Source organism: Sus scrofa, chromosome 4 (assembly GCF_054392235.1).
Source record: "Sus scrofa isolate SSC_HxYL_T2T_F1_AM1 chromosome 4, Sscrofa_HxYL_maternal_Yorkshire_Landrace_v2.0, whole genome shotgun sequence".
Lineage (NCBI taxonomy): Eukaryota > Metazoa > Chordata > Mammalia > Artiodactyla > Suidae > Sus > Sus scrofa.
Window position 1 is genome coordinate 14,884,366 of NC_139386.1, and position 24,688 is coordinate 14,909,053.

The following is a 24,688-nucleotide window of genomic DNA, read 5'->3' on the forward strand; positions in this document are numbered from 1 at the left end:
GAGAGAATGGCAGTGGGCTAAGAACTAGAATCCTAAGGAATTTTTTTTTTTTTTTAGGTCTGCATTCATGGCACATGGAAGTTCCCAGGCTAGGGGTCAAATTGGAGCTGCAGCTGCTGGCCTACACTACAGCCACAGCAACGCTGGATCTTTAACCCACTGATCAAGGCCAGGGATCCAACCTGCGCCCTCACGGATACTAGTCAGGTTCATTTCCACTGGGCCACAATGGGAGCTCCTAGAATCCTCGGGAAATTATGGGAAGTTACTTGGGTCTGATGGAGACTGCAACTGGGAGGGTGGGGAACTGTATGGTCTTTTCACATGACCTTCAGAATTGCTGGTCCTCAAAGAATAGCAAGATCACAGAGCAAGAGGGTAACAGAAACAGAGAGGAAAGGCTTGACGATATAAAAGATATTGCTGATTATGAACAATGGATTTCAGAAGATGCTCTGGCAAGTGGCAAGAAGGGAGATGGGTCAAAATCAAGGAATGGACCGTCTGGGTGATGACCTGAGAAGCTGGCCTCTAAGAAATAGGGCTAAAGAACATGACAGATGAGTCCTGATGACCCTAAGATCGTGGGGCTGAGGCTGTGAGTGTGGCTGGGGAGGACATGATGAGAGCTCTGGGTCTCCCTTTCACTCCTTCCACGGAAGGTGTCTTATTTGTCTGATTGATGAATTACTCAACAGCCCCTCATTCCAGTTTTCTTCCCATTTCTCTAGGCCTAAAACACACTTGCTTTGGCAAGGCTGCATCGCAAGGCTGCGTCAAAATCCTGGCATCCAAGCTCGGGTCAAAATAGGAAATGATAAGAGAGTCTATATGGGATATTAAAAATATAAAGTGTTACATGAAAAGATGTTCAACATCACTCATTATTAGAGAAATGCAAATCAAAACCACTATGAGGTACCACTTTACACCAGCCAGAATGGCCATCATCAAAAAGTCTACAAACAATAAGTGCTGGAGAGGCTGTGGAGAAAAAGGAACCCTAGTACACTGTTGGTGGGATTGTAAATTGGTGCAGCCAGTGTGGAAAACAGTATGGAGATTCCTCAGAAAACTAAAAATAGAACTACCATTCGATCCAGCAATTCCACTCCTGGGCATCTATCCAGAGAAAACCATGACTCGCAAAGACACATGTACTCTGATGTTCACTGCAGCACTATTTGCAATAGCCAACTCATGGAAACAACCTAAATGTCCATCAACATAGGAGTGGATCAAGAAGATGTGGTACATATACACAATGGAATATTATTGGCTATTAAAATGAACAAAATACCAGCATTTTTGGCAACATGAATGGACCTAGAAATTATCATACAAAGTGAAGTTAGCCATACAATGAGACACCAACATCAAATGCTTTCACTGGCATGCGGAATTTGAAAAAAGGACAGACTGAACCTCTTTGCAGAACAGATGCTGACTCACAGACATTGAAAAACTTATGGTCTCCAGAGGAGACAGTTTGGAGGGTGGGGGGATGTGCTTGGGCTGTGGGATGGAAATCCTGTGAAATTGGATTGTTATGATCATTATATAACTACAGATGTGATAAATTCATTTGAGTAATAAAAAAGAAGATGCATCTCAAAAAAAATATATATATATATAAAGTGTTAGACTTTTTACCCTTAGGATTTTTTTTTTTTGTCTTTTTAGGGCCGCACCCTTGACATATGGAGGCTCCCAGGCTAGGGGTCTAATTGGAGCTGTAGCCACCGGCCTACAACAGGGCCGCAGCAACACCGGATCCTTAACCCACTGAGCAAGGCCAAGGATCGAACCTGCAACCTCATGGTTCCTAGTTGGATACGTTTCCGCTGTGCCATGACAGGAACTCCAAGAATTTTTTTAAAATCAGGCATAATTCACATATAATATAGTTCAGCCTTTTACAACATACACTTCTGTGGGGTTTTGTGTACTTGCATGGTTGTGTAACCATTACTGGTATCTAATTCTAGAACATTTTTATCACCCCAAAGAGAAACCCCACACCCTAACAGTCACCCCTCATCTCTGCTCCTCTTAGTCCCTGGCAGCCACTATTCTACTTTCTGTCTTTATGGATTTGTCCATGCTGGACATTTGATAAAAATAATATCATATAACACATGGTCCTTTGTGACTGGCTTCTTTCACTTAGGATCATGTTTTTGAAGTTCATTCATGTACCATGTGCTAGCACTTTTTTTTTTTTTTTTTTTTTTGGTCTTTTTAGGGCTGCACCCATGGCATATGGAAGTTCCCAGGCTAGGGGTCAAATTGGAGCTGTAGCCATCAGCCTATGCCACAGCCACAGCAATGCCAGATATGAGCCGCATGTGCGACCTACACCACAGCTCATGGCAATGCTGGATCCTTAACCCACTGAGAGAGGCCAGGGATTGAACCCGAGTCCTCATGGATACTAGTCGAGTTCGTTAACCACTGAGCCATGATGGGAATTCCAGCACTTCATTCTTTTTATGGCTGAGTAATACCACATGGTATATTACATGGAGAGACCACATTTTGTCTATACACTCATTAGTTCATGGACATTTGGGCTGTTTCCACTTTGGGGCTGTTATGAATAGAGGCACTATGAACATTCATGTGGAAGTTTTTACATGGGCATATGTTTTCAGTTCTCTTGGATATATACCTACCCTTGAGAACTTGGTATCTAGCTGGAGAAGGAGCCTGAGGAACTAAACTCAGGTCTCAGAAATAATGTGAGATCCCCTCACCTCAAAAATTACACTGTCAAGATAATGTCTGCCCGTTGTGGCTGGAAATGCAAAGTTCCAGTCCACTACTGGAAAGAAAATCTTAACTTGAGCTGATAACTTGTCTACACAGAGTTCAGAGGAGGAGGAAGCAGTTCCTTCTTTTACTACAGAATCAAGTACCGGTCCATGAGAAGTCCACCTTGAATGACCCTCTGGGAATGCACCTGTTAGGTTGTAATACCCCTCGGCCCCCCCTCCACAGACCTTCCCTACAAGTAATAAATATGAATCTAGGTGCTGGAGAGAGAGTGGCCAAGAAAATAAATATAGTTCCTGCACTCATGGAGTTTACAATCTTTTTCAGAGAAAGATTAACCAAATGCTTACATGTAATGAAGGCTCATGTGGTGGCTCGTGGACGAGAAAGGAGAAGTGAGCAAGCAAGCCTGGCATTAGCCTAGAAACCAGAGCCAGGGTGTCCAGGGCCGTGTGGAGGACTTGCTTCTAGAACCTTCTTTCTACTTGTCTCTCCGAGTTGATGCCTTGATTTTCACAGGGAGAAATGTGGGCCGCTCTGAGCTCTAAATGTCTCATTCAATTCCGCATTGAAAATCTCAAGAAAGGGGGAGTTCTCGTGGTGCCTCAGTGAGTTAAGAACTCGACTAGTATCCATGAGGATGCAGGTTGGATCCCTGGCCTCACTCAGTGGGTTAAGGATCCTGCATTACCATGAGCTGTGGTGTAGGTTCCAGACACGGCTTGGACTCCACATTGCTGCTAATGTGGCACAGGACGGCAGCTGCAGCTCTGATTCGACCCCTAGCCTGGGAACTTCCATATGCAGCAAGTGAAGCCCTAAAAAGGAAAAAAGAAGAAGAAAATCTCAAGAAAGGTTCTCACTGGACTATGTCCTTGGGAAGAGAATGGAGTTCTCTAACAGGTCAGCATAGGTCACATGCCACCTAGGTTCTAAGGAGGGTAGGCTATGGTACCCAAAGAAAGAGAGAAGGAATGAGCAGACAAAAACAATCAATGCTCACCACAGCAGACAAAAATAATCAATGCTTATTTTTCTAAGTAGGGTGGAAAGGAATGCATGATCAGAAAAAGTGTAGCTCTTCAGAGGTATCCAGACAGGAAAAACAGGCCAGGCTAGATTATGTAGAACCCTTTATACCATGAAAGGAGCTTGGCCTTTTATCTCATTGCCCTGAGGAAGCCACCGAAGAGTGTTAAGCCAAGGGAGGGATGTATATTTTAGAGTTACCAGCCTTGAAGACAGGAAGAAGTATTGGGGGCTTTTGTAATTGTCCCTGTGAGAGTTGATGAGGTCTGAACCAAGGCAGTAGAATTTGCGAAGAGAGTCTAGGTGTAGGATATGTTGGCGGAGGTGCCTGAAGAGTTTGTCGCTGTGACAGGTGATGGAGAGGGAGGAGCCAGGCATACAACTGTTCCCATTCGATAAGTAGTCAAGCTCACCTGTGATGAACTTCAGGCTCAGGGCAATTCAAAACTGTGCCTGGGAGTTCCTGTCATGGCTCAGTGGTTAACAAATCCAACGAGAAACCATGAGGTTGTGGGTTCGATCCCTGGCCTCGCTCAGTGGGTTGAGGATCTGGTGTTGCTGTGAGCTGTGGTGTAGGCCAGCAGCAACAGCTCCTATTAGACCCCGAGCTGGGGAACCTCCATATGCCGCAGGTGTGGCCCTATAAAAGACAAAAAGACAAAAAACAAAACAAAACAAAAAACTGTGCCTGAAAGAGTTGGGTGCTGCAAACAAAAAAAGCAAAGTAAGGCATGGTCTTTGCTCCCTAAGGGGCTCTCTAAATGTTGGGGAGCTAAAGTAAATATGAGAAAGGCGAAATGCAAGGTCAATTGAGTCAAATGTGATCAGTGAGATTGCGAGCACAGGATACTCTCATTTTGTTGGCTGATGGGGCCAGACATTATCAAGGAAAGACAGCTGAGATGAGCTTTAAGGCATGGGAAGCATTCCTACAGGTGGGGAGTTGGTGGGGGGCATTTCCGACAGAAGAAATCACATGAGCAAAGACATGGTGACGGAAACGTACATGGCATATTTGGAGAGTATGGAATGACTCGTTTGACTAGATGTCAAGAAGTTGTGAAAGATAAACCAGCAGGATGAGGATACAGGGGTGGGGTGAAAGATTGTTAGCTTTTTTTGCAATCATCCACATGTGGTTAGGCTATTCGTGGAAAGAGGAATTTAAGTAAAGGAGATCATTTAGGGGAAAGATGCTAAGTACTGCTTGGATGTATTGTGATGGAGGTAAATGTAGGACACCCCCGTGGTGATGACCCAGTGATAACTTACGAAAGGTGAGGGCTGAACTCCTGCATAGATGTGCAGTGGGTGTAGCTGCATGCATTAGTTTTTACCCTGATTCACTCAAATAATGATTTGAGTAGCATTTCCAAATTTGCACTACAGAATTTAAAAAAATAGGATGCCTGACAAAGGAAAACACACAGACATGAAATATAATTAAATTTAAGCCATAAGGTTAACATCAAATTTTTATGCTGCAGTTCCTGTAAAACTGCTAGAGGGGGACAGCAAATCTGGCTTAGAACTTCCCAACAGCCAAAGCAAAGGGAAGCATGATTAGTCATAAGATTTCTACTGGACAAAAAAAATACATTATTTATAAATCTTCTAGCCAGAGACAAAGTTGAGGGCTCTGATGTGTTTCCAAGACGCTCCAGTAGAGACACCCAAAGCTCTATTCACCTGGGGCTCCTCTCCTTCAAGAGCACATCCATCTTGAGGTTAGATATGGACCAATGATTTGCTCTGTCCAATGAAATGCGAGCACGCATGGTGTGTCATCCAAGTGGAAGATTAAAGAGCCGGGATACAATTCTCCCTTTGCTCTTTCTCATGCCACCGTGATTGAGACTGCCAAGAAGGGACTACAGAGAAAAAGGGAAGAAAAGAGGAAGGAAAATGGACTGTTTGGTAACATCCAAGGCATAAGACAAGAAGAGAAGGTAACAAAAAAGAAGAGAGGGAGTTCCCGTCATGGCACAGTGGTTCATGAATCCGACTAGGAACCATGAGGTTGCGGGTTCGATCCCTGGCCTTGCTCAGTGGGTTAACGATCCAGCGTTGCCGTGAGCTGTGGTGTACGTTGCAGATGCGGCTCAGATCCCGTGTTGCTGTGACTCTGGCGTAGGCTGGCAGCTACAGTTCCGATTAGACCCCTAGCCTGGGAACCTCCATATGCCACAGGAGCAGCCCAAGAAATGGCAAAAAGACAAAAAAAAAAAAAAAAAAAAAAGGAAGAGTGAAGCATCCAGAAGGGAGACCATGAAAACCACAGTAACCCAAGAACTAAGACAAAGACTTTTCCAAGGGAGAAACTTGGAGAGATTAAATGCTTGCCCATGGCCACGCAATCAAAAAGCAATGGCAGAGTTCCCGTCGTGGCTCAGTGGTTAACAAATCCGACTAGGGACCATGAGGTTTTGGGTTCAATCCCTGACCTCACTCACTGGGTTAAGGATCCGGCATTGCTGTGGCTGTGGCATAGGCTGGCGGCTGCAGCTCCAATTAGATCCCTAACCTGGGAACCTCCATATACTGTGGGTGTGGCCCTGAAAAAGACTGAAAAAAAAGCAATGGCACTAGAATTTCAGTCCAGTTCTTAATGACATGAAAAGCTGTGCTCTTGATTGCTACATTTAGCTTCCTTCTGAGAAGGGAACTACAGGCTCTACCACTTTCCAGCTGTATAACCTCAGGCACAGTTAACCCCCATTTATTCACCTGTAGGGACCCCTTATGCAATATTGTGAGGACAGGATCAGACAGTGCCCACCATGTACAAGATTTACGGTTCTGTGCTTTGAAGACCCGGGATGTGCAAATGTGACACTTGAATACTCATTTTTACCTTTTGAACTCTAGGAAAGGGAAGGGGAGGTTCAGGCGTCCCTTCCCAGAAACCACACATCCCCAGACCCTGCAATCCACAGAAGGCCCAGGACCTTGGCCTCTGGCAACATTCACTTAACCTGCAAGAGGAAGATGGAATGAAATCATAGTACTTGCCAAGATCCACCCCAGCAAGAGCCAAAGGACAGTCTCTTGGCAGGAGAGGAAAATAATCCTTTATTCCTCAACCCCTTGGATACCAGTTTGACCAAAAGCCCTGTTTTATGAAATAAAAGCAATGATCTGGCCAAAAACAATTTTAAAGAATTAAGTACGTAGTAAGACAAAAACACTCCCATCTAGTGAATGCTACATCTAGGCACTATCCTAGGGGCTTATACCACCTCTTCTGTCTAAGGCTGAGGTTTAAAAGTCATCTGAGGAGTTTCCATTGAGGTTCAGCGGGTTAAGAGCCCAAGATAGTTCTATGAGGATGTGGGTTTGATCCCTGGCCTCAATCAGTGAGTTAAGGATCTGGCGTTGCTGTGGCTGCGGTGTAGGCCAGCAACTGCAGCTCTGATTTGACCCCTAGCCTGGGAACTTCCATGTGCCAGGGGTATGGCCCTAAAATTTTTTTTTAAAAAGTCACCTGAGCCATCAGGTGGTGGCTCCATCTTTCCCAGTATCTGTCATGCTGTCTGGCTTCCTTCAGTGGTTGCCAGCTCACCCTTCCACCCTCATTCCACTTGGGTTTCCACTTAGGTAAGAGGCTTCGGGAACTAGTGAATTTGGGGTCCTTGTTTGCAAGAATATATTAGATCAGCCCAAGAATGGCAGATGTATGAAAGATAATTTAGATCTGCTACATTTTCACAAATAGTGGAAGTGTTCACCCTGTCTGCTCTTGGATACTTCTGATGACCAAAGAGCTCATTACCCACCAAAGAGGAGAATTCTTTCAAGCAGCATCCCCACTCGGGCCCTGTGTACCGCCAGCTGCAAGCTTTGCCATTCAAATTCATTCTTTCTGAAACCCTTCTGCCAATATACAGTCTAGTCATGCTCCTCGCCTACACTTGGGAGCCTTTCTTCCCCCTTAATGCAATTTTATTCAGTTTATCATTTACATAACAGCATTTGCTAACATCTACCACATGCTGGCACAGTTCTACGCTTTAGATACAAAGATAGTCTTCCCTCAGGGTTAAAATCCCAGGCACTGCACTTAAAGCTGATTTTATTTTATTTTTTATTTATTTATTTTTGACTCTTTAGGGCTGCACGCATGGCATATGGAAGTTCCCAGGCTAGGGGTCCAACTAGAGCTGTAGCTTCCGGCCTACACCATAGACATAGCAACGTGAGATCCGAGCCACATCTGCACCACAGTTCATGGCAACGCTGGATCCTTAACCCACTGATCAAGGCCAGAGATCAAACACGCATCCTCATGGATACTAGTTGGGCTTGTTACCACCAAGGCACGACGGAAACACCCTAAAGCTAATTTTAAATCCTGATGATAAGATGTGTGGCCTTTCATAGGTTTCTGGACCCCTCTGAGTACTACTTTCCAAATCTGTAAAATGAGCCAAACAATAATTTCTATTTCAAAGGCTGACTTGATATCTAGATGAAATAAAGTTATTATCAGAGTGCCTGACACAAAATCAGCACCTTGTAAAGGAGAGTTGATGGATGTTAGGACATTGCCTGGAATTTCTCCTAACTTCCTAGTAAACACACATGCATTTGACTGCCTCAAGCATCACTTGCTCAGGGATGTTCCACTCCAGACTGGAGTGTTGCAGAATTTCACAGGCGTACAGCACTGCAAGCCTTTCTTGCAAGCGCCACCACAGCTGTGGGATCTGGCCTATTTTTACTGAGCACTTTATGCCTCGGACATCAATTTCTAAGGAACAAGTAGACGCCCGGTAAGTATTTGAATGAATGAAGAAACAAATGAACAAATAATATGTAATGTTCAATGTATTCTAATGATTTTAAGGTATTATACCCAGGTTGGGTGGGGGGGACTCTTAGTCCCCAAGAAATCAATTAATAGCTATTAAGGAGCTGAAATGGGTTCTGAATGGGGATAAATAACTCCATCCGGACCTCCTGAAGAGACAGTTCATGGCAATGCATACAGCAGAAAGAAGATTATAGCTCACTAGGGTAAGCCTTTTAAGAAAAGATAATAATAGCTAATATTATGTAGCACTGTTTTTTATATATACTAATTTATTTAACATTTATAATACAATAAAATGGGAACCATGCAGAAGGGTTAAGTAATCCACCCTAGGTTAGTGTGATGGGATCATGCTGCCTTTGGGGCCTCGTTGCTAGTACTTGGGTCTTCTTCTCTGTGACCTTCTGGATTCTGATCATTAGCCACAGACCTAAGCTCCTACTTTCCAGACCCTCAAATTAACCACTTTGATTTCCAGTGCTCACGAGAGCATCTGTGCTCAGATGGCCCCAAAAGACCCCAAATATTCTCCTTTCACTCACAGCCCTTTCCTAATTTGAACAGAGTTGCATTAATCACTCCATTGTCATTTGTTACAGATATTCTTGGAGCCGGATGGTGTCTTCAAGGTCATTTAAGGTAACCCCCTGTTGGATTCAGTAGCCTACCGAACAGAATCCCAGAAGAGTGGCTGTCAGCCTATTTTTGTGCCCTGCCAGTGATGGATAATTCATCAAGCCCAAGATAATACATCCCATTATTGCCTGTTGGAAAGATCTTTCTTTACCAAAGTTTAAATTTAAGTCCCTATAATAATTTCTCTTCTTTGGCAGTAGTGAATCAAGCCTTAGGGGGCATTGGGAGCTGACTGTCCTGGGCAAAGAGAATACTCTATCACTCAAGTTGTTTAGAATTTCTACTGTGCAATGCTCATACAAGCATGTCAGCTTTTCATGAGTTTTATCTTCATTTTAAAGTTGCCTGTGCTTGGGGAGTTCCCGTCATGGTGCAGTGGTTCATGAATCCGACTAGGAACCATGAGGTTGTGGGTTCGATCCCTGGCCTTGCTCAGTGGGTTAAGGATCCGGCGTTGTCGTAAGCTGTGGTGTAGGTCGCAGACACAGCTCAGATCTCGCGTTGCTGTGGCTCTGGCGTAGGCCGGCAACTACAGCTCCCATTTGACCCCTAGCCTGGGAACCTCCATGTGCCACAGGAGTGGCCCTAGAAAAGGCAAAAAGACAAAAAAAAAATAATAATAATAATAAAATAAAATAAAATTGCCTGTGCCCGGAGACCCTATCCCCGTACATCCTAATCCATCCCACCTCCTGGGGCACATGATAAGTCTGCTCCCCCTTCCTGACGACAGCTCCTTACACGTTGAATATAGCCTGTGTGGCCCCCTAAATATCTTTTTTTCCCCCTTCTTGTGGCTGCACCTGCAGCATATGCAGGTTCTTCAGGCTAGGGGTCGAATCGGAGCTGCAGTTGCTGCTCTACGCCACAGCCACAGCCACGCCAGATCAGAGCTGCTGCTGCAACCTATGCTACAGCTTTTGGCAATGCCAGATCCTTAACCCACTAAGCGAGGCCAGGGATTGAACCCACATCCTCACGGACCCTATGTAGGGTTCTTAACCCACCGAACCACAACAGGAACTCCCTTAAATCTTTTTTTACCTGGCTCTTCCTGGAAGGTGGTAATCTGCGCTCCACTGTTTAAAAGCTGGGTGACCCCTGCAAGTTGCTTAATCTTTCCCAGCCTCGGTTTCCTCATTCAAAAAGGAGGCACAGATCCAATCAGCCATGTGCCGCGTGGAAAGTGGGAAAGTGCTGTGCACACGCTTGTGACTGTTCTCGTGCTGACCATCTGGGGCTCCAACAGGAAGTGGCCTTGGAGCAGCAGGCACAAGAGCGGGAGCCCAACCCAGAGCTGGGGGAGGGGAAAAGAGCAGGGGCTGATCAGGAAATTATAAACCCAAGAATCAGGGCAGTAAGCAAAGTTGGGAGCTGACCCACCAGGACTTTTCATGTGGAAGGTCACGCAGGCCAATACTGCACTCGGCGCTGCTCTATGCTCTTTGCAAGCATTAGTTCACCAACACCCCCACAGCCGCCCAGAGAAAGGGTGGTTGTTATCCCATTAGACAGATGGGAAAACTGAGGCACCGAGAGACTAAGCACTTTGCCAAGGTCACATGCTCTGCTAGGGTGAGGATTGGAACCTAGGCTCTTAAGCATTCTGCTCTGAGCAAGGCCAAGGTGAGGCAGCAACTGGGTGGTGGGTGGGATCAGGTCCTGAGACGTCACCTGACCAGGCTTTGAGGAGGCTGCAGAGCTAGTGGCTTGGGTTTCCCAGAAGGGAATGGAGGAAGTTTCCAGCAGGGGGAGGGGAGGGCCAAGAGCCTAAGCGGAGGCACTGGAGCTCGGGTGGACTGGAGCCACAATTCCCACGGTACAATCCCTCCAGAAGGACACCTGCTGCATCCAGACATCATCATTCTTAACACAAGCCTGGCCCTGTGCAAAACACTTTGTTCGCATAATCTTGTTTACCCTGGTAACATCCCTGTGTAAGAGATACAATGTCCGCGCTTTGCAGTTTTATAGAAAACTGTCAAATAACTTGCCCTTGGTCACAAAGATGGAAACAGACCTGGAACATGAATACAATTTAGTCCGACACTACCTGTCCCCGATCCCTCTGACTCCCTTTTGCAGTTTCTCAGAACCGATCCCCAGCTTCTATCCCCTTTGCTGCTGGTTGTCTGTACAGATGGCAGAGGCTCCCATCCCAGCCCAGCCCTTGGGCTACTGGCACTACTCGGCCCACAGGAAGTGCTGGGAGTTTAGGCCCGGAGGCTGCCCTTAGCCAATGCCTAAGTGTGGGGGTGTGAGGGCCCTGCTTTTCCTATGGGACAAGCTTTGAAGGCATAACTTAAGACTCCAGAACTCCCTCTCTGGGATCAGGATGAGGCTGGGACTTGGCGGAAATCACTCCAACCTTCCTTTGGGTTTAAGGTCAGACTCTCCCTGTTTAGCTCCTTCCTCTTCCCTGACCTGCGTTTCCCATTTTCATTCTGGTCTTTCCTGGGAGCCCTTCCTCAATGAGTCATCTGCCCTTGAACCCTCTTCTTAGAGTCTGCTTCAGAGACCCCCACCCAGGACACCCCCGGGCCCCTTCACCACCACCCTGGGTACAGTGGTTTTGCTCTGAACTCTTTCTTTCTAGGACCTGCTCACACTCTACCCCCAGGGAGAGGAAACAACCTTCCCCTTCCCAGCCCTCTCCCGCTGCCTGCACACTCCACAGGGCCTCCCTTCTGGAAATCCTGGGGGGCCACCTCCCAGCCAGAGGCCAAGGTCTGAGGCTCATGCCCACCAGCCCTGAGCAGGGTGTAGGCTAAGAGGGCTTCATCTGCCCAGACTTTGCAGACCTGAGCGAGCCCAGACGCAGCCCACCTCCCAGAGTGTGAAGTCAGAGGTGGTTTGCAGCACCCTGTTCAGACTTGTGGGTGCTGAGCCAGACGTGCGAGAGATCAACCCTGGTGCGTCTGGGGCCATAGAACCAGACAGACCACTCCCCAGGGAAGGAAGCCAAACCAGTAAATAAAGGCCCTGCGTGAAAGAATAGGTCTTGGCCTGACAAGTTTCCCAAGGAATGTATAACGTGAAGTTAAGCATAGCCATCTAAGACTGACTCAGATTTCTCCCATCGCTTGGCTGCGCCTCACAGGAGAACGATGCTAACCCAGTGGTCCCTTTAAGACGGCTGACTCAATGGTTCCCATATCTTAGTACGAGCCAGCAGAATCAGGATTCCAGACTGTTACAGCGCCATGGCTGGCAACCACCACCTGTGACTTCCTGGCTGATCTACTTTCTTTTTGTCTTTCCTTTTTAAAGAATTATTTATTTATTTATTTATTGCTTTTTAGGGCCGCACCCGCAGCATATGGAAGTTCCAGGCTAAGAGTCAAATGAGAGCTACAGCTGCTGGCCTACACCACAGCCACAGCAACACCAGATCCAAGCTGCATCTGCGACCTACACCACAGCTCATGGCAACATCGATCCTTAACCCACTGAGCGAGGCTAGGGATCGAACCTGAAACCTCATGGTTACTAGTCGGGTTCATTTTCACTGCGCCACAACAGAAACTCCAAAGAAATATTTTTGAATGTATAATTTATTTGTATATTTAATTTTGTTCTGGTTTTACTGAGATATAGTTGATATACAGCACTGTGTAAGGTGTACAGCAGAATTTGACTTCCACCGTGAAATGTTTACAAGTTTAGTGAACATCCATCATTTCATATAGATACAAAAATTAAAGAAATAAGAAGAGAAATATTTTTCCTGGAGTTCCTGTCATGGCTCAGGTTAACGAACCTGACTAGCATCCATGAGGACGTGGGTTCGATCCCTGGCCTCGCTCAGTGGGTTGGGGATCTGGTGGTGCCGTGAGCTGTGGTATAGGTCGAAGACATGCCTCAGATCCTGCATTGCTGTGGCTGTGCTGTAGGCCATCGGCTACAGCTCCAATTGGACCCCTAGCCTGGGACCCTCCATATACTGTGGGTGTGGCCCTAAAAAGACAAAAAAAAAAAAAAGAAAGAAAGAAAGAAATATTTTTCCTTGCGATAAGAACTCTTAGCATTTACCCTCATGATAACTTTCTCATAGAACATAAACCAGTGTTAATTCTCTTTAGCATGTTGTACATTACATCCCTGGTACTGATTTCCCTTATAACTGGAGGGTTGGATGTTGTGACTGCCTTCATCCAATCTTCCCCCCTACCCTCTGCCTCTGTCAACCACAAATCTGATCCCTTTTTCTATGAGTTTGTTTATCTGTCTGTTTGTTTTGGGAGTATAACTGCCCTATAACAGTATGTTAGTTCCTGTTACGCCACACAGTGATTTGACATTTCTATACATTTCAAAATGATTGCCATGCTAAGTCTAATTACCTTCAAATGGGTCTACCTTCAACTCACAGGGGAAAGCATAGGCTGAGGGTGGCTCGACCTGGGAGCCGAAGGGTGGTCAGGTTCCGTCTCTGCTAGACCTCAGTTTTCTCATCTATAAAATGGGCCTTTCTCCCCCCCCCCCCGCCAATGCTCTACCACAAAAACTTCTCTGTGTTTTTGTCCCATTTTTCTCTTACTCTTTCTCCACACCCTCCTCCCAGAGCATGAAGACTTGCTTTTACTGTCCAAGCTCAACGGGCTTCCTGATTTTGCCTAATTATGTGTTATTCATTTTTCTAGTCTCAACTCAGACCACATCTTGCCTGGAAATCTTTTTTGATCTTTTCCCTCCTACTTGGTTGGCGGGGGGGGGTGGTGCCCCTTCTCAGGGTTCTCACATCATCTTGTATATACCTAATTAATGGCATACCTGTTTGTGTGTTGGTCTCTGTGATTAGCCTGGACCTTTTATATACCATGACTGTATCATTCTATCTCTGAAACATTAGGACCTAGCACGGCACCTTGGACAGGATGAATGCTCGGTAAATGTTTGTTGAATAAGTACCTCCCATATAGGGCTGTTTGAAGATCAAATGGGAGAAAGGATGTGAAAACAAACTATACAATACAACTACAGTTGTTATTATTTTCTATGGAGATACAGTAGTTACGAATTTTATACAAACTCATATCATTTATATTCATGATATTATTATAGTAGTAATAGGTACCAAAGCCTAAGCAAAAAGATGTGTACAATGTCAAATGCTGAGTAAGCGATCAGAAATATGGATCTATATTTATACTTTGTATTCATCTCCAGATTCATACCATCAATGACAAGAAATTATTATAACTCCTAGACCACAGTCAGCTCTCTAAGTTATTCGTGCCAGAAAGCAGAAGGGTACCTGCCTGGGGAATGAATATCACCATCTCTGCCTTTCATGTGTTTAAGACTTTCCGGCTTCCAGAATGTATTGTACCACTGGCTCTTACATTTGCCTTGGAAATTAATTTAAGAAATCATCAATGGAAGGGAAAACGTGGCAATGGGTTCTTCCCTTACTGTCGGTGCTCTTTTCTCAGGAGAGAGGGAGGGCCAACAGGCTAAACCTGCGTCCTCCTTTCTCCAGTGGGCAGGGACCCCACGAGGGGGCCATGAGTGGGGGAGCTGCAGCTGAAAACAAGGGTGAGCCGAAGCACTTGCTGCCACTGCCCTGTCTGAGAGACAGCCTGCCGGTAGGGCCACTGCAGCTCACCTGGTGCCAGGTTCTATCCCGTAAGGAGCATCCCCTTCCTTATCATAAGTCACTCAGGCTCAGCCGGATCCGGTGAGCTGTGACACTCAGCACGTCCGTCCTCTCCTGGGCTGGGCTAGGCCTGCTCTTCTCCAGCCCCGTCTGATGGCTCTTGCTCCACCCGGGCTGCTGGGAACAGAGTCCTTTCCTCCTCCCCCGTCTCTCTCCCTCCTCCTGTCCTTCCCTCCTGGCCTCCCTTCCTCCCTGCCATCCTGACTCCTTTCCTTGCCTTCTTCTTTTTTTTTTTTTTAAGGGCCACACCCCCTGGCACATGGAGGTTCTGAGGCTGGGGGTCAAATCGGGGCTACAGCTGCCAGCCTATACGACAACCACAGCAACGCAGGATCCTTAACTCACTGAGCAAGGCCAGGGATTGAACCTGCAACCCCATGGTTCCTAGTTGGATTCGTTTCCACTGTGCCATGACGGGAACTCCTGACTCCTTTCCTTAATAAAACTTCACTCTACTTAATTTTTTGAATAGTTTATACATTCTCAAGGTTACAAAAAATAAGTAGAAAAAGATAGAGGGAAAATTCTCCCTCCCTTAACTATCTCCCAGGAACGCAGCACCTGCTGTGTAGCCTTCAAAAGATTATTTTTTTAATGCATATACACAATGCATTACACCCATGTATGTGCTTATATGATTATATAGCACCCCTCACTCCTTTTTATACAAGTGGCAAGCAAGCCCTGTATGGTGATACGCAGTGTTCTGCTCCTTAGCTTTCTCAACTAGTATATCTTAGGGATCTTTTCATATTAGAACATGAAGAGCTTTCTCTAACATTTTCTTTCCTTTTTTTTTTTTTTGGTCTTTTTCTAGGGCCGCACTTGCAGGATATGAAGGTTCCCAGGCTAGGGGTCGAATCAGAGCTGTAGCCATCAGCCTACACCATAGCCACAGCAATGCCAGATCCAAGCTGCGACTGCAACCTACACCACAGCTCGTGGCAACGAGGGATCCTTAACCCACTGAGAAAGGCCAGGGATCAAACCCGCAGCCTCATGGTTCCTAGTTGGATTCGTTAACCACGGGTCACATCAGGAACTCCTAACATTTTCAGAGCTGTATAGTTTTCCACCCCATAGCTTAGTTTAATCTGCTCTAAACCAGTGGACATTTACAACCAGCGCTGTATTGGATAATCTTGGCCATATATCATTTCCTGACTCTTTCATGCAATTAAAAGTGGTGTTGCTGGGTCAAGGGGCAGATGGATGTGTAGTTCTGAAAGCTATTGTCTTTCATGGGTGTTACATCACTTTACACTCTCCCCAACAATCTATGAGAAGAAAGAACTTTGAAAGAGGAAGACTTCTATGACCGCTATCCATTGATTAAGCCCTCGCCAGGTGCTAGGCGCTGTGCTGGTCACACCGCAGTCGTGATCCCATGTAATCCCCATTGCAACCTTTCCGGATATACTACGGGCGTTCCTTCTGTCAGTGGGCAAAGGTTCACAGGTGAGTGACCTTCGGCTCCACCACACCCCTTCTCACTACCCTTGGCCTCTCATCAGAAGTCAGGAAGCCAGCAAGCATTCGTAAACAAATAGGCAGGCTTTAGTGAACACTAAATTATGCCAGGCATGAGACCTCACCCAGCCCTCACACAGCCCCATGAAGCAGGCTCTGTCACTACACTCCATTTTCAGTCACAAGAAAACCAGAGTCTGGAGCGGTAACAAGCCCCAGGTTCAAGGTCACGCAGAAAGCAGGCAGTAGTCCCAGGGTTTGAGCCCAGACAGTCTGACGACTCAGCCCGAAGCCTTCACAACGCCACACTGAGGTCACAGCTTAGATGTTTCCAGAACAGGCTGACCATGGCGATCGTCACCTGTTAAAGCCCCTGATCTACAATCGAGGCAACAGAGGCCCAGAGGAGAGGGGGAGGCGTCTGTTGAATGGCTGTGCTGGGTTAGGATCCACTTCTCCCGACGCCCAGACAGGGCTCTCCTTTTTGCACTTTGCTGTCACACAACGGCTATGACATCCTCAGCCCTGGGCTGGTACAGAGTGTGGGTGGCAGGTGCAGACTGTAGACCTGGCCTGTCACAGGTGGCGAAGTAACAAAGGTGACCTAGGCACAACTCACAATCAGGCTGGCAAGAGCCAGCATCTGGCCAGGAGGCCCGCAGCCCACCTGGCAGGTTCCCACCAAGGAACCAGAGGGTGTGGGTTCTTGGGCTGGCTCTCCTGCATACTTGCTATGAATGGTCACAGTGATAACAAAGCCACCATTTATTCAGCGCCTACTATGTGACAGGCCCTATAATTAGCAAATCACTTCAAGTCCTTACAACATTCTTACAACTTAGCTCAGAGAGGCTACGTGACTTGTTCACCGTCATAGTCCGTTCACGGCAGAGCTGGGATTTGAACTTGGATATTTTTAACATTAAAATCCATATTTTTAGAGACACTATGGCTCAATGGGCAGGAACCATGACTCTGGTTCTCCCAGTTGTTATCTGATGACCCAGGAGAAATTACTTAACATTACTCAACATCACTGAGTTTCCCTTTCTGGAGAAAGAGGATTCAGAATACCTGTTTTCTCCCAGAGAGACTTGTACACCCACTTTCATAGCAGCATTATTCACAATAGCCAGAAAGTGAGAGGAACCTAAGGGCCCACCAATGGATCAATGGATAAGCAAAATGTGGAATATGTGTATATATATATATACAGTAGAATACTAAGGAGCCTTAAAAAGGAAAGTAATTTTTTTTTTTTTTGTCTTTTGTCCTTTTTAGGGCCAAACCCAAGGCATATGGAGGTTCCTGGGCTAGGGGTCTAATTGGAGCTGTAGCCGCTGGCCTATGCCAGAGCCACAGCAACACCAGATCTGAGCCACGTCTTTGACAGCTCACGGCAATGCTGGATCCTTAACCCACTGAGCGAGGCCAGGGATGGAACTCCCAACCTCATAGTTCTTGGTTGGATTCGTTTCCACTGAGCCACGACGGGGACTCCGGAAAGTAATTTTAACACAAGCTACAACATAGATAGATCTTGAGGACATTATATTAAGTGAAATAAGCCAGTCACAAAAAGATAAATACCGTATTTTACCTTCATATGTAAGGTGCCTAAAATTGTCAATCATTTAGAGGCCCAAAGAATGATGGCAATCAGTGGCTGGTGGGGTAGCAAGGGAGGAGAATTGTTGAGTGGATATAGAATTTCGACTTTGCAAGATGAAAAGAGCTCTGTGGGTGGACGTGGTGATGGTAGCACAACATTCTGAAGGTACTTAATGCCATTGACCTGTACACTTAAAGATGGTTGAAATGGTGAATTTTACATTGTGCATACTTTATCATAATTCAAAAAAAAAAGGAAAAATAATAAGACCTGTTGTGCAGAGTTGTGAGAATTATAAAAGATGATGTCAGATATCCCGTTGTGGCTCAGTGGTTAACAAACCCGACTAGGAACCATGAGGTTTTGGGTTCGATCCCTGGCCTCGCTCAGTGGGTTAAGGATCCGGCATTGCCGTGAGCTGTGGTGTAGGTCGCAGATATGGCTCGGATCCCACGTTGCGATGGCTGTGGTGGAGGCTGGCAGTTACACCTCCAATTAGACCCCTAGCCTGGGAACCTCCATATGCTGAGGGAGCAGCCCTAAAAAGACACACACACACACAAAAAAAGATGGTGACCATCATTCAAGGGCTCACAGCTCTCAGGCCTGGCGCAGAGGAGGTACGTCATCAGTGGAGGCGATGCTTATTATTTAACTTAGTAACGGCTCTGTGTCTGCTGTGGGAATTGTCCCTGGTGAGACTCATGCCGCCACATGTATCAAGGGGAAAAAGTCGCTCTGTCTCATCTGCTTCCCCAAGCGCTTGTGAGGAACAAATGAGCTCCTGTGCGGGGCGGGGGGGAAAAGAGCTTCATAAAGTGCCAGGAAAAAAAAAAAAAAGTTGAGAAATGATTGATCGAGGTGTTAGGGGCGCATTTCTCAGCTGGGCTTCTTGTCTGCCTTCTCTGAGACCTTTGTTTCCCCGTCACATCACCCGGCCACCTTCCACGGGGAGGAAGGTCTTCAGAGACCGCGGGCCACCTCCCCGACTGGAACCCGCAGGCAGGAACTCTGTCCTGACATCCCCGCCCCCGGCCCTGCGCCTGCACCCAGAGGGAGCTCGGCTCTGTTTTTCTCACCTCGGCTGAGTTTGGGAAGCTTGAAGCAACCATTTGGAGAACGGGAGCCAGGAAACCCCCTTCTGAGGTCAGAGGCCAGAGGTTCAGACCTGCTTTATAAAGTGGGGTCCCCTCCTGGGTACCGTTTCACACAAGCGTCTGATGGTCCATCCTTGTGCCGACATGGGCTCCGGGGGCCAGGGGGGCAGCGCCCTGTGGGAAGGGAAGGGAAAGGAAGTCAAATTCAGGGAAAGCAGGCAGGGGAGTGTGTGGGGGGGAGTGGGTGGAGGAATGGGGCGGGGAGCGGCGGATGCTCCTGGACCTCCCAGGAAGAGGTGACTTCAGGACATGGCTGCTTGGTTGTTTTCAATGGTTTTCATTACTTGGTTTGAGTTCCTGTAGAGTAAGTGTTTCTCAAGCATATTTGGGGGATCTAATTCTGGAGTCCTTGAGCACAAAAGAATGCGATAAAATACCTGCTCCACAGAAATGGAGACGGCTGCCCAGGAGCTGCCTGGGCTGTCTGCATACACCCTTTGCAGACAGGCCCTGCGAGGGCAAGTGACTGGCCCAGGGAGTCACAGAAAGATGGCAGAACAGGGACAACAGCTCGGTTCCTGGCCAGCATGGATCCTACAACGCTTCCGCCCCGTGACTGAAAAGGCTGAGGTAAACCGAGGAACAAAGGCAGTTTCGCTGGGACAGGCAGGCAGTTTTCCTATTAAAAGACCAAGTGTGTTCACCTAAGAGCCTCTTCACCTTTCAGGAGTCGGAATGGCTCACATTTGAGCTGAATTTTCCCTCTGAATACCAGACCAGAAAATTCACTTGTTTGTCATTCTTCCTTTTGACTCATAATCATTCCTCAGCATGTCCTACAGAAGGGAGTGCTGGTAAGTCACAGAGAAGAGGAAGAAAATATGATGAGATAGCACGAGGGGCTTTCTCAGTCATCCAACACCAAGGAACACGCTTACTCAGACTGGCTCAATGATGAACAAGGGACTTTCTCCTCAAGAAGGGATAGAAAATGGCGCCCGCGGGGTTTCCCACTGACGGAGCACGACCTGCCCACGGGTTCCAAGTGTCTCCGTAGTAACCGGCCCCTGTTTCCTTGGGTAGGGTTGGTCCGGGGTGACTCATGCTAGATGGACACACCGAGGTGAGGCCTGGAGAAGTCAGCTGGGTTGTTCAAGAGCACACGGCACACCCGTCAAGTCAAACTCAAGCAGCACCACACAGAACTCAGGCTCCTTCCTGCTTTGAGAAGATTTCACAAGGCCGGAAAGCCAGCACCCTGGGGTCAAGGGAAGGGGAGGCAGCTCCAGGACACACCCGAGAGCAGTTTCTGGTCAGGCATTCCTGGCAACATGGGTTACCACAGCCTGCCCACGCCTTGCCCAGGGTGAAAGCTGATAGCGAGGCCTGTCAAATGCCAAGGCAGAGCAGTGCCTCCGGCCTGGTTTAGGGGCACTGAGAGGTCTCCCTTCTAAAAATAGCTCCCCCCACCCCACGCAGTAGAAGCCGAACTTATCACATGAAAGTCTCACTCCCTTAGTTTGAGGCATCACATTCTTAGCAGATCTGATTTAAAAATTAAATACCATTATGTGCAGAACAAACTGAGGTCTGACCATGTTATGATACCTCACTTGGCGTTTATTTATATCCCTGCACAAATCCAGAGAAGGATTTTCTTCCTGCACCTGAGGCATGTGGAAGTTCCCGGGCCAGGGATCAAATCCGAACCACAGCTGCAGCATACACACAGCTGAGGCAATGCCGGATCCTTAACCCACTGTGCCGCAGTAGGAACTCCCAGAGAAGGATTTAAGAGCATCACAAATTTACTTCTCAGATTAGCCGATGGAGGTAAACAGATCTCGTTCTGATGAATCCGAAGCAGCTAGAGAGAACTTTAGCTCTGCCTTGGATTTTTTTTGCTCGAAACACTCAAAAGGTCTCCCCAATGCACTTTAAGAAGAAACTTTGCCCCCCATCATTCACCATCTTGCTCCTAGGATCCCACCTCACTCAAATGCATAGAGTCGTTTCACGCCCCAGACTTCCTACAAGCTGCCCCTCTGCTGGGCGACCTTCTCCCACCCTGGCTCCCCTCTACCTTCAGATCTTAGCTTAAAATGCTGCCACTTATACCACCACTATGCCAGCTAAGTGCTGAAACAGGAAGCAGTTTGCCAACTTGTTGGACCTCAGCTGGGAAGGTGTGCATTGGTAGCACTTAAAATGCCACCACTGTGCCAGCTAAGTGCTCCCCCTTATCTCTCACTCTATTCTTTTCTTTCCCAGTGTTTCAGGGCTTCTTACAATTTGAATGTGTGTGTATACAGTCGTCCGTCCTCACTATTGCAAATTCTGTCTATAAAATTGGCCACTCCCTAAAATACATTTGTAACCCCCAGATCAATACTTGCAGTACTTTTGAGGTCATATGTGGGCATGTGCAGACAGCAAAAAATACGAATCACCCAACACACACCTTCCCAGCAAACTGCTTCTGGTTGCAGCTCTCAGGCTCTAAACGAGGGTCCTTTCTGCAATCAGTTTTGTGCCACATTTTTCACATTTGGGAGCTTTCAGTGGGTGGTTTCCCTGCTTAAAATCGTTCCCCCAGCAGAGTGCCGGGCTGCTGTCTAGTGTCCCTAAGCTCCAGAAGGCTGGGAGGTGCCTTATGGAGAAAAGACGTATGTGTATTAGATAAGAATCATTCAGGCATGAGTTGTATTGCTGTTGGCATGAGTTCAATGTCAATGACTCAACAGTCCTTATTAAATAAGTGTTTTTGAACAGAAGCACACATAGGGCAAGGTTTTATATACTGATGGGCTGATGAAAATGTTGTGAACAGAGGCTCATAGGAACCTAACCCTGTATCGCCCCTAGGAGCAGCGGTTCAATATTCACCAATTCGGTGCGTGGAGTGACTTTATAAAACATAACTATCATGAATAATAAGAATCAATCAATTTTATTCTTATGAGTTTCTTTAGGGCTGCTGTTGCAAATTCCACAAACTGGGTGGCTTAAAACAACAGAATTTTATTCTCTCATAGTTCTGGAGGCCAGAAGTCTAAAAACAAGGTGTCAGCAGGCCATGCTTCCTCCAAGGCTCTAGAGAAGACTCCTTCTTGCCTCTTCCTAGTTTCTTGGCTGCCAACAATCCTTGGCATCCCTTGGCTTGCAGCTGCATCTGAGTCCCGGTCATCACAGGGCCTTCCCTCATGTGTCTCTGTCTCTCCTCTCCTCTTGTAAGAACACCAGTCATACTGCATTGGGGGCTCACCCTAGTTCAGCATGACCTCCTCCTAACCAACTCCATCTGCAATGACTCTATTTCCAAATAAGATCACATTCTGAAGTTCTGGAAAGGACATCAATCTTTGGGAGAGGACACCACTCCACCCAGATATATGCTTATTTTATACATTACATATATATTTATATACATAACTCAAATATATAATCAGTATCAACATTGCATAAATCATTACTTTAATCAACATCTACCTCCCAAACTAGATTGCAACATAAGGAAGGACAAGGGCTTTCTATATTTTTTTTCTATTTATAATTAAAAAAGGTATATTTTGGAGTTCCCTGGTAGTATGGTGGGTCAAGGATCCAGCATTGCCACTGCTGTGGCACAGCCCCAATGCCTGACCCAGGGAACCTTCATGTGCCATGGGTGTGGCCACAAAAAGTGTATACTTCAATGTGTGTATACTTAAGACTCTTACACTTGAGAGCTAATGAAATCAGTTGTTTGAATTCATTTAAGATAAAATTTAAGATAATACAGTTATTCAACTAAAAATTATTACCACGTTTTTTTGGCCAGGTCCAGGGCATGCAGAAGTTCCCCCAACCAGGGACTGAACCCACACCACAGCAGCAACCTGAGTTAGCACAGTGACAACAGACAATGGCTTTCTTATGCCTCTTTTTATCCAGTCTAACATGTGGTAGGAGCTCAGTAAATATTTGTGGAGGATGAACAGAGAAATGAACGAACGAACTGCAAAGCTCAGAATATTTGAGACCATCAAGCCAGCAATCAGCATACCCTCGTGGAGCCTCAGGATGTTGGACACTCTTCATCCATCATGTCATTCTGAGAAAGAGGCCAAGAGGGTGGGTTTCCAATCTCAACCCCCTCCCCACTCCAACCAGTTACCCCACTTGTATCTGTGTATATGCTCCACTTTCAAGCAATATTGTTTTATGAACAAACTTTAATTAAAAGTGTGAACAGGAAAAAAAAAGTGTGAACAGGCATTCCCGTCGTGACTCAGTGGTAATGAGCCAGACTAGTACCCATGAGGATGCGGGTTCCATCCCTGGCCTCGCTCAGTGGGTTAAGCATCCAGCATTGCTGTGAGCTGTGGTGTAGGTTGCAGACGTGGCTTGGACCTGGCGTGGCTGTGGCATAGGCGGGCGGTTACAGCTCTGGTTTCACCTCCAGTCTGGGAACTTCATATGCCACAGGTGTAGCCCTATAAAGACTAAAATAAATAAATAAATGTGTGAACAACACTGAGTCTAGACCCTGAGTTTATAGAAGAAGAAATCAAGGTCCAGAGACACGAAGGGCTTTGCTTTTAGCAGGAAGACCAGGAGTCAGGTCTTCCGAGCCCTATTCCAGAAGTCCTGCCTCTACCCTCACTATCCTGCCAAGACATACAAGGGAAGTACTTTGGAATTTGTTCTCCCTGGGACCCCGTTTTTCTCTCTGGAGCAAATTCTGGGAGAAGGAAGCAGAGTCCGTGGCATGGGTCCCTTCCCCAAAGCCCTGAAAGGCCCTTTGTGCCAAGTTCGATGGACATTCCACAGGCCTGTTCTAGGCAAATCTATCTGCCAGCAGGTCATAATCCTTGCCTTCATCTCTGAGCCGAGGTATTTTGGCCTTTCTGCTTTTAAATGTACCCCTTGCCTTCTTGGAAACTGAAGCCAAGCAAGGTGGCAGCGGTGGTGGCCGGGGGAGTCGGGGGGCGCGGGGGGCCGCTGGCTGGGGCGGCCCAGGGCAGATGGGGTGGGTGGGCTACCAGCAGAGACCGGTCTGTTTTGCAGACCTGGCTTGAGAAGAAAACTGTGCTGATTATCTCGCAGGCCCAGCTGCAAAAAATGCCTTAGCTCGGCAGCAGAGTATAAATAGCCCAGAATGCCCTCCCAGCCGCTTGCAAACAAGGGTATTTTTTTTCCTGTGTTGGAAGAACAGCTCTTCACAGCTATCCTGGGCCCCCTCCTCAACCCCACCCGCAAAGAGCTGTGATTTATGTCTTAGTACCATGACTGGGACCAAGGCTCACACAGCCCAGTGAAACAATGATTAATTCATTGCCAAGTTCTATGAAAAAAGGAGGCATTCCTTTGGAAGTCCTCTCTTTCATTTGGGCAAAGACATGCCAACCCAGGAGGCCAGAGGGACAGTGTAGCTGTGAGTTCATTGCCCTGGGTTTCAGCTGGCGCTCTCTGCCCTTGCATCCAGTAGGGGCCAGGGAAAGGCTGCTGGGTCACTGACCTGAGGGCAGGAGGGGGCAGAGGAGAGCCACTCTGAACTTGAACGTTGGCTGAGAAACTCTGAAATAAAAAAGCCAGGGATGCTGGACGAGTCCATT

The 24,688-nt window shown here is 46.9% G+C and overlaps 1 long non-coding RNA gene across 1 annotated transcript in view; it reads right to left on the reverse strand.

The window, feature by feature from the left end:
- Positions 1–24,688, reverse strand: part of LOC106509966 (uncharacterized) — a 37,818-nt gene that overhangs the window by 11,741 nt on the left and 1,389 nt on the right. Inside the window, exon 2 of the long non-coding RNA XR_001308019.3 lies at positions 19,074–19,265. This is a non-coding gene — a long non-coding RNA (uncharacterized LOC106509966). The remainder of the gene's footprint in view (positions 1–19,073; positions 19,266–24,688) is intronic.